Raw genomic sequence first — 10,000 nt, forward strand, 5'->3', positions numbered from 1 at the left:
CTATCTATTTATATCTATCTATCTCTACATATATAAATATATTTTTTTTACGATAAGTTGAATGTATATACTTTCCTCAGTCGTCAAAATTTGGGGTAAATGGAAATGTTCATCATCGCTTTTTATTTTTTATTTATTTACTTTTTTATCTATTCATATTTACAAAAAGCTGAATGTGACTATTTCGTTACGTCTATAAAATCAGCTCTTTATGTGAATTATATCAAGAGTAAAAAGCTTATTCAAGACAAATGCGGAAGAGATACAGGATGACTCGGTTGAGTGTGGCCCCAAAAGGTCATAATATGGTCTTGATATATCTATACACATCCATATAGATATATGTATATATATGCATGTGTATGTATGTATATATATGTTTATATGTATATATATATATATATATATATATATATATATATATATATATATATATATATATGTGTGTGTGTGTACACAAATATATACATATACATATACATATATATTCATTTATCTAAATATATGTATATATATATATACATATACATATATGTCTCTCTCTATATATGTATATATATATAGCCTATACATATATATGTATGTATATATAGATGCATGGTGGAAATACATCATTTTTTTATGTTTGTATACACACACACACATACATATCTAGATATCTATATATACCTATATATAAATGTATATGATGTATATATATCATATATATATATATATATATATATATATATATATATATATATATGTATATATATATATATGTATATATATGTATATATATGGAAACACACACATACATATATTTATATATTATATATATATATGCATACGTATAATCATACATAATATACATATATATTGCTTGGTGGTAATACAACACAAAGATGTATATTTTTCCATGTATCAAATTACTATAATTCCTACCCTCTTTACAAAATAATGAACACTAACAAAATGTCAAAACCATGTGTAAACTAAACAGGAAGGAGACTTCCTTAGAGTTTTACCTTCTTTCAGTTAATTTTATATGATAGAAAGGCGTATATCATACCTAGTATGGGAAATAATTCCTTCATTGACAATATAATGTGTCGCGTTTATATATCATCTTACTGAACACTTGCTTGGGTCCGAATAATCGACTGAAATGCCAAAAACTGTATTTTTATCTGGTTTACTGGCGACCACAATAACGAACATTCCGTATAATTTAAGAACAGGTACTGGTTTGTTTTTCTTCACTAAAATTACTATCGTTGTCATCCATGTGAAAAATTTAGCTCCTTTTTAAAAAATAGATTTACAACGTAATGAAGAAGACTCAATCTCAAGTAGCTCCAGGAAAGGGATACTTTTTTTATTTATTTTTTATTATCAAATGTTTGTCACTGAAATGAACTCAATAAGAATATTACCATTACAGGTGAATATTAATCTAAAAAGGAGTAAAAGTCATCACCAATGTTGTCCAAGCCTATAAAGTACAAATATTTTCTTAGGAAAGAAAACATAAGTAATTATACATGGTTTACAGTGAAGTCCGTCCTGTCTATTGAAGTCCCTGTGTATAATTAAATAGATACTGTCAAAGTAAGATGGAAAAGAAGAAAAACGCAGAAAGAGGAAGAGGGGAACCAACAAAAACGGATGGAAATTGTGCAGTAAAAAAAGGTCTAAATAACTTAATAGATACTGTCAAATTAGGAATCATAAGTATATACGCATATATGTGTGTATGTATATGTATGCGTATATCTTTGAACTTATGTGTACATATATATTATGTATGTGTGCGTATATCTTTGAACTTATGTGTACATATATATTATGTATGTGTGCGTATATATTGTGCATGTGTGCATATATATTGTCTGTGTATATATTGTGTATGTGTGCATATATATATATATATATATATATATATATATATATATATATATATATATATATATATATATATATATATACTGTGTATGTGTGCGTATATACTGTGTATGTGTGCGTATATACAGTGTATGTGTGCGTATATATTGTTTAAGTGTGCATATATATTGTGTATATGTACGTATATACTGTTAAGAATGTATGTTTGCGTATATATTAATTGTTTATGTATGACCGTATGTGTGCTTGTGCATATACGTACATGTGTGTGTATGCATGTGTCTGCATACATACGTGGGCGAATAAACGAAGAAGATGAAGAAAAACGACAACAAAAAATACATCAAACAGAACAACCATTAGGCAGGTACATGTTAAGCGAAATAATGAAGATTCCAAGGTTGTTTGAGAGCTAAGCGGACACGAGAAAGAAAAAAAAAGAATATTGCTTTACTACAAAGAAAAACTATGATGGAGAAACGATATAAGGTAAGATAAAGATGATTTTGATGGGTATTAAGTAGGTTGTTGGGATAAATGGTCTTTTGAAGTCGAAAATTAGCAATGGCGAGGACACACACACACACAAAAAGAATATTGCTTCACTACAAAGAAAAACTATGATGGAGAAACGATAAAAGTTCAGATAAAGATGATTTTGATGGGTATTAAGTAGCTTGTTGGGTTAAATGGTCTTTTAAAATCGAAAATTAGCAATGGCGAGGAACTGAGGGAGGTAAAATATGATGGAGAAACAATTTAAGTTAAGATAAAGATAATATAATAAAGATAAAGATATATGGTAAAAGTCGAAAATTGGCAATAGCGAGAAACTGAGAAAGGGTGTATAGTGTTGAAGATTCACTAGGTTAAAGAATCTTATTCTATATCCGATCTACACATTTAAAACTAATTATTTCGATTAATATTAACAATTCTCTCTCTGATATGAAAATAACGAGAAGAAACGGATCACATTCAACACGGTTTAATGTAAAAATAATACCGACTACTGAAATTGATTACAACAGATCCTTTTTACATCTGGCATAAATAAAACTTGATTATAACAGTTCCTTTTTATATAAAACTCGTCCACTTATTTAAACCAGAAACTCCATACTTACCGTGGAAGAGAACACTAAATAGTTCATTATGTTACAGAAGACAAGTATAAGTTTCATGTGAATTTAACAGTAAATACTGATCTATATTTGAATCTCAAGTATAATATGGGGATAGCACTGACTAGTTCATTATAATTTCACTAGATAATTAAAAATCTAGGTTAGCACGACTAATTGCGTCAATTATCAAATTATTACCTTTAATAAGCAGACTATTTATCATCAACAATCACCAAATTACCAAATGCACCATTGACCCCTCATAAAAGAAAGAGAGAAAGAGAGAGAGAGAGAGAGAGAGAGAGAGAGAGGAGAGAGGAGAGAGGAGAGAGGAGAGAGGAGAGAGGAGAGAGGAGAGAGGAGAGAGGAGAGAGGAGAGAGAGAGGAGAGGAGAGGAGAGGAGAGGAGAGGAGAGGAGAGGAGAGGAGAGAGAGGGAGGGAGGGAGTGATAGAGATAGATAAAGATGGAGATATACAGACAGATAGATAGATAGATAGAGAGATCAAGAAGAAAAAGGAAAATAAATCCAATTTTCCTAAAAGCCTTTCAAATACGATGATCCCACGTTCCCCACCCGACACCCACACCCTACCACCCCCCCCTCCCTCCCTCTTACCCCAACCCCCTTCGATCTCCTCGAGTGTATATGGCCAGACATCTTTTATAGATATGCATGCGAATACTCGAATACTTGTATGCATGGGAGACGAATATGCATGTTAAACAGACATCGTGCCCAGCGAAGTCGTCGGGTAGAATGCATCATGGAGTAGGAACTGTCCTTGTGGAGTATGACCTTGAAAGTCCGAGGGGATAAGGAGGCGGAGGAGCCGGCACAGTCCTTCCCGGGGCCTGGGTGTGAGGAGGAGGACTTGGAGGATGCGTTCGGGTGATTAGGATGAAGGAGGGAGGGGAGAGGGGGGGAGGAAGGGGGAAGGGGGGAGGAAGGAGGAGGAAGGGGGGTAGAGGGAGGGAGGTAAGGAGGGAGGGGGAGGGGGGGGAAGGAGGAGGGAGGAGGGAGGAAGGGGGGGAGGAGGATTATAGAAGAGGGGAGGGGGAATGTTTGAAGGATGGAGGATGAGGGAGAAAATGAGGAATGAGGGGATTGAGGATGAGGAAGAGAGTGAGAAATTAGGGTGAGGAGGAATGAGGGGATGAGGAGGAGGATAAAAATGTTAGAAACGTGGAATGAAGAGGAAAAATGAGGATGTTGAATGCAAAAGAGGCAGAAAGGGCAATGTATGAAGGATGGAGGGATGAGAAAGAGTGAGAAATTGGGATGAGGAAGAATGAGGGGATGAGAAGGAGGATAAAAATGTTAGAAACGTGGAATGAAGAGGAAAAATGAGGATGTTGAATATAAAAGGGGAAGAAACGGTAATGTGTGAAAGATGGAGGATAAGGAAAAGAATGAGAAATTGGGGGATGAGGAGGAATGAGGATGATGATAAAAAAGTGAGAACAAAGGAGGAAAATGAGGTTGAAAATAAAAGGGGCGGGAGGGAGGAGTTCTTGAAAATGAAGAAGAGAATGAGAGATTGTGAGTGTGTGGGATGAGGAGCAATATGAGGAGGAAATAAGGGGATATGAAGGAAGAAATGAGGAATATAGAATGAGGAGGAATATGAGAATGCTAAATACAGAAGAAGAGAATAAGAAAGAGAATGTAAGAAATATTGGGAGAGAATGAGAAACTGGGGGATGTTGTAGAAATGAGGAGGAGAAATGTGAAAAGGAAATGAGGGGAAATGAGAAAGGCAAAGAACTGAGAAATGAGGAATGAGGAGCAAATATGAGAAATATTAAAGAAGTAAGAGAAAAAGGATGGTGGGTGAGGGAGGGATGGGAGGGGGAGGTGGGTGAGGGAGGTGGGTGAAGGAGGGAAGGGAGGGAGGGGGGGTGAGTGAAGGATTTTGCAAATTTGAAAAAAGTGAGGACAACAGAATGAGGAAAAAAATAAGGCATGTTGCAGGAGGAGTATATAGAGGAGGTCGAATTAGAAGGATATAGTGAAGCGGGGGTTAAGAACAGAAAAAGGAATGAGAAATGACGAATAAGAAGACATAGATGTTGAGTGTTGACAAAAGAAAGATAGAAATGAGAAGAATGAGATAATTTACAAAGGAGGAAGAAAAAGAGAAATGCAGAAGGAAGAGAAGGAATGGAAGACGATGCAAGAGGATGATACAAAGGAAAATAAATGAGAAGGCTTGATAAACATGAAGAACGTCAGAGAAAAGGAATGATAATGAGAAAACGTCAATAATGAAAAATAAAGACAAAATAAAAACCTAAATAAACATCAGAATAAGAATACAAAAAATACGACATAGAAGGAACGCACAAGAAAAGCAAAACGAAGACCGAATGAAAGGAAATAGAAGACATAAGAAAAAAAAGACAGGGAGAAAGAACGGACCAAACGAGAGATTAAAAAAAGGCGGGAAAAACACAACGGGAATGCCAGTGTATAATGTAAAACTTATGAATGAAAATTTTAAGACTGTGTGAGGGTGGAACAAAAGGAAGGGGAAGGGGGGGAGGGGGGGGGGAATTCGACCATGGGTGAAACTCGTGGAGAATCATAAACGAGAGAGAGAAAAAAAAAATCTAATACTACTTTTCTTAACAGTGCTAACCTAAAAATAAAGTCATTTAGGTAGGGAGTTTGTTCGTATTAAAGTTATTATGAGAATATATCCTATAGACCAATCCAGAAGGTTGTATTTTTAATAACTTTTTAAAACAAGGTATGGGTTTACATAAATTTAACGAAACAGATAACTACAACATTTACACTCATCCTCCCTATCCCCGCGTTAACAAATGCTTTCTATATCTAAAAAGAAAATGTGATTAATCTTTTCTCCTTTTCTAAGTGTATATATCGTAGACCGAAAAGACGGGGGACAAAATTAAACAATTTATACGCATTCCATAATTATTAAGATGAAAAATAAAGAAAAAAAGAAAAATGGCGTCGAAATACCAGGAAGTCGAGGGAGGGTTGATGTAAAGATGGCGGCCTTAGAATGCATCGCGGGCTCCCAAGCAAGCATTTTGAGGTCATAGCGACTGATTCCTGATCAAGAATGGATATAATACGCTTACTCATTCATTAATGTCGTTACTTTGAAGACATTAAGAAAAAAAAGAGACATGTCCCTCCTTGTGACGTCAGAGACTAGGAAAGACATGGAAGGGATGCGAAATGTAATTCATTGGTAATGATGTTATCAATATCTCGAACACGTTAGGAAAACAAAGGGTATTTCTCTTGTCTTTTCCTTTACCAGATGGCGCAGGAAGTAAGTCAAAACGAGGCGTGTAAAGAGCGTAGATTTAATGCACAGCTATCGAGTATGAAACAGATGGAAAGAAGAGGAAAAAGCTTGTGCTAAATATCATTACCCAGCGACCTCTAAAATCTGTCCATCAGTTTTTACGAATGCTAATCTTGCTATTGTCTGTCAATTTTCTGTTGTTCATGAATTATTGTTTAAGTTTCTTTCCCTCTTGCTAGGAGTGGTATTAAAACAGTTATTCTTATTTTCGAAAAAAACACATTTAAGTGGATTATGTCATTATATATTCTCCTCAAAGTAAGAAAATCTACCAAGTAATTTTCTTCAGAATAAAGCATTTTCAGCCTTTGTCAGCTCGGAGGAACTTAAACTTCCCCGTTAATATTGAGCAATGGGTACGAGTTGCCTGATAGGTTAAATGTTATTGAAACTGCAGTTGATACATCTATTGCGAGCAAAAAACTATAAACCACGGATATTCAAGTGCTCGTAACGCTGGAGAATTGAAATTTGGATTTATCATATTTCACATAATTTTACATCTATCTCTATCTCTCTCTTTCTGTCTCTGTCTCTGTCTCTCTCTCTCTCTCTCTCTCTCTCACACACACAGACACACACACTCTCTCTCTCTCTCTCTCTCTCTCTCTCTCTCTCTCTTATAACGCCCATTTGCCTGTTTCATCTTAAACGAGTCCGGTTTAGGTTAGACATATTGGCGCTTCGTGCACACATACACACATAGACAGAACACACACACACACACACACACACACACACACACACACACACACACACACACACACACACACACACAACACACACACACACGATTTAGTATATTGTAAAGTACATCATTAATAATGCTTTTAATGATTATAATGTAAAAAATATAGGGTTATCATTATCATCACCATCATCGTCATCAAATATACTACAATAATAACAAACTTGATAATAAGAATGGTGATAATATCAATAATAATGAAAATAACTAAAAATAATGAAAATGATAATGAAAATTACTAAAAATAATGAAAATAATTAAAATAATGAAAATAACTAAAAATAATGAAAAAATAATACTAATCACAATAATGACAAGATTGCGTTGAACCTCCCTCATTCGAAATAATTATAGTAATTATAATACCAATAGTGAGAACGGTGATACTATTATTAATAATACCAGCAATATGGTAACAATAATGATAATACCCAATACCAGATGATAATGATGGTGGTGATGATGATGGTGATAATGATGATGGTAATGGTGGTGATGAGGGTGATTATGATTATGATGATGATGATGATGATGATGGTGATAATGATGATGGTAATGGTGGTGATGAGGGTGATTATGATTATGATGATGATGATGATGGTGACGATGATGGTGGTGATGATAATGATGTTGATGGTGAATGATGATGATAATGATGGTGGTGAGGATAATGGTGGTGGTGGTGATTGTGATGATGATAATGATGACGATGACCTATACAGGCACTAATGATGACTGTTATCATTACTTATAGGCATCATATATCTATAAAACATCATTAACATATTTCCAAACTCTGCTCTTCATATCCCAAACAGATTAATTTTTTCGCTCGGTTGATACGACAACCAAAAAATCTGAACCGAAAAAATATGTATTCAAAAGAGGTATAAATTGCAAAAGTTCACCCTCGTAGAACCTGCTCCTCCCGTTGATAAATCATTGGCACGTATGTATCAAGCGATTCGTGCAAGCGTGAAAGCATGTTGAGTAAGCATAAGATGATACAGAGATCTTTCAGTATCACTAGCATAGTATATTTACCCGTGAAAGCAAAGATTCTGTAAAAGCGTTTCAATAAACGATAATACTAATAATACTATATACTTTATATATATGGAATTCTAAATAGCAGTGTCAATTGGGGCTTTAATAAACGATAATACTTATAATACTATAACCTTTATATATATGCAGTTCTAAATAGCAGTGTCAATTGGGGCTTTAATAAACGATAATACTAATAATACTATATCCTTTATATATATGGAATTCTAAATAGCAGAGAGTTAATTGGATCTTTAATACACGATAATACTCATAATACCCTATCCGTTGTATATATGGAATTCTAAATAGCAAAGGGTCAATTGGGGCTTAAATAAACGATAATACTTAAATACTATATTCTTTATATATATGGAATTCTAAATAGCAATGATTCCGCCCTGGGGTTTCAATAAACGATAATAATAATAAAAATATATCCTTTATATATATGCAGTTCTAAATAGCAGTGTCAATTGGGGCTTAAATACACGATAATACTAATAATACTATATACTTTATATATATGGAATTCTATGTAGCAATACTAATAATACTTTATCCTTTATACTTATAATACTCTATCCGTTATATATATGGAATTCTAAATGTCAAAGATTGCGCATTGGGGCTTTAATAAACGATAATGCTAATAATACTATATCCTTTATTTCTATGGAATTCTAAATAGCAGAGAGTCAATTTTTTACACGATAATACTATTAATAATCTATCCCTTACATATATGGAATTCTAAATAGCAAATAGTCAATTGGGGCTTAAATACACGATAATACTAGTAATACTCTATCCGTTGTGTATATGGAATTCTAAATAGCAAAGAGTCACTTTTTTACACGATAATACTAATAATACTACATCGGTTATATACATGGAATTCTAAAAATTCAATCATTTACAGCTTGGAAAATATATCTGTGCGAGGTGTAATACTCATAAGCTTAAGTAAAATGTACGATAAGAAGTCCATAATCATTTAAGAAAACCGATTTATGGTAAACATTCAGGATCGAAAGAAATTATCGTAAAAAAGTTTGGTTTATGACGTATGTTTGACATTACACCGTGAAAATTTGAAGCTTACATCTTTGCAGTATTGGTATTACTAGAAAGAACAGTCTGTTTTTGCCCCTCCGAGTACAGATCCCGGTGCATAAGAAGGACATAATAGCTTTGACATATAAATCCCGGTGCATTTCCATCCCGTTATCATCCTACCGTTAATTGAAACACTGATTCCCACGAAAATCTTTTTATCAATGGGACCACATGTCGCGTCTCACAGCCCTACCGTATCTCTTCCGTTATCTACGTATCTGCTGTATCCCCTCCTTCACTCTACGGAACCCCCCCGCCCCCCTAGGTGCTGTCTCCTAAAGCATGTTCACATCTTCGAGTTATTTGTTCCTGAATGAGCTTCTGTGGAGGAAGATAGTTATTTTTGTTGACTGTGGAAGTGGTTCTAATCGCCTCGCCAGTGGGTCTTCTTAAGCTCTTCGACTGAGGACTCTAGTCATACGTAATTCTCCTCCTCCTTCCCTGGCTAGGACTTGAATTCCTTTTTCTACCTGTCAAATGACCTACAGAAAGCCCTTAGACCCTCAAACTCCTTACGAAGACAACTCTATTAACGACACACCAGAACCCAGTCTTAGCAACCAACCCGAAATAACGATAAAGAACAAGAAGACAAAGAAAAAAATAAGGCCAACGAAACAATCCCAGACTCGCACGGTCACGTCGACAGAATCCCTTACGCTTGCAAACCTGACGCCGAAAACCTCGCTGTTACCAGGTAGGCGACCTCACCTGAGCAACAGTGCGTCAG

General features: G+C 34.7%; 1 protein-coding gene across 1 annotated transcript in view; it reads right to left on the reverse strand.

Annotated features, from left to right (window-relative positions):
- LOC113827957 (uncharacterized) overlaps positions 1-10,000 on the reverse strand; it is a 36,478-nt gene that overhangs the window by 26,346 nt on the left and 132 nt on the right. Inside the window, exon 1 of the mRNA XM_070118788.1 lies at positions 9,982-10,000. This exon is cut by the window's right edge and continues 132 nt beyond it. The gene's annotated coding sequence lies outside the window, so the exon portion shown is untranslated. The remainder of the gene's footprint in view (positions 1-9,981) is intronic.

This window comes from Penaeus vannamei, chromosome 42 (assembly GCF_042767895.1).
Source record: "Penaeus vannamei isolate JL-2024 chromosome 42, ASM4276789v1, whole genome shotgun sequence".
Lineage (NCBI taxonomy): Eukaryota > Metazoa > Arthropoda > Malacostraca > Decapoda > Penaeidae > Penaeus > Penaeus vannamei.